The sequence below is a fragment of the Cynara cardunculus genome (assembly GCF_001531365.2).
Source record: "Cynara cardunculus var. scolymus isolate 2C chromosome LG 16, CcrdV1, whole genome shotgun sequence".
NCBI classification, from domain to species: Eukaryota; Viridiplantae; Streptophyta; class Magnoliopsida; order Asterales; family Asteraceae; genus Cynara; species Cynara cardunculus.
In genome coordinates this window covers 5,903,979-5,905,260 of record NC_037543.1, presented here as the reverse complement: position 1 = coordinate 5,905,260, position 1,282 = coordinate 5,903,979, and positions in this window count along the sequence as shown.

Genomic DNA, 1,282 nt, shown 5'->3' with positions numbered 1-1,282 from the left:
ATGCAATTATTTCATGACGAACCAAATAAATTATGCACCCGTTTCATATTCCATTTTTCTACTAAACGGATCAACTACACCATCACTGAAACGTGATTCACCATGAAACAATTTCATATTACTCATGAATCAATTACAACATAAACCAGTTTCACCTTCATGAAACCTGTTTCATTAACATTATTTTTTTAATTTGAACCATAATTTACGATTTCATTACATAATACAATACAATCTTCAAGACCCGATTGCAGATTCAATCTCATAAAAATATATCAAATTCAAAATTTTAATATTATAATATAATTAAATATTTAAATGTTACCATTTATACAATTTTCTTTATTACGTTTCCTTAATTAAGATTTATTAATAACTTCCATATTTAATAGACAATATTGTAAATGACCGAAATACCCTTATTGATTAAATTTAATTAGAAAAAAATGGAAATTTTCTATTGGTCGAAATTGGTTTACACGATTTCTTATAAATGCACGGTTTTCATTTGAACATGCCCCTATATATATATATATATATGGAAATTTTCTATTGGTCGAAATTGGTTTACACGGTTTCTTATAAATGCACGGTTTTCATTTGAACGTGCCCCTATATATATATATAAACTTTATTTTGGGTATCAACGGAGGTATAACAATCAATAGGAATTTTATTACGTTAAGTAAACACAGTTATAGTTTTCCTACCTTACGTTATCAAAATACATCAGAGTTAGGAAATAATTATATAAAATGCTTTTATTGCGGATATTATCCAAGTATAGATAAAAGATCACAATGTAATATATGTTTTAACGAAATTTGTTACATTTGCCTTAAAAAAGTTTTTAATATTGAATTAAATACAGCTAAAGACATTAAAAAGAAATGAATTGACATTGAAGTATATAATGAAAAAATTGAAATAGTAGCCGAATTACATAAATTAAAAAATAAATAATATAGAAGAAAAAGTTATATACATAGATAATTTATTAACAAATATAAGTGAAAAGGTCAATAATATAGAAAGAAAAATTGATACACCTCATATATATATATATATATATGAGCGATCAAATGCAAACCACCCAATTTGTACAAACCGTGCAAATTACTCTCATCCGTTGATTTCATTGTTTAATCTTATGAAACTTTTTTATGAAATTGTTTTATATAATACTTTTTTTAATGAAGTTGTTTCATATATGGTTATGAAATTGTTTCATATAATACTTAATAAAATTTTAATGAAACTGTTTCATGTATTTTTTTAAAAT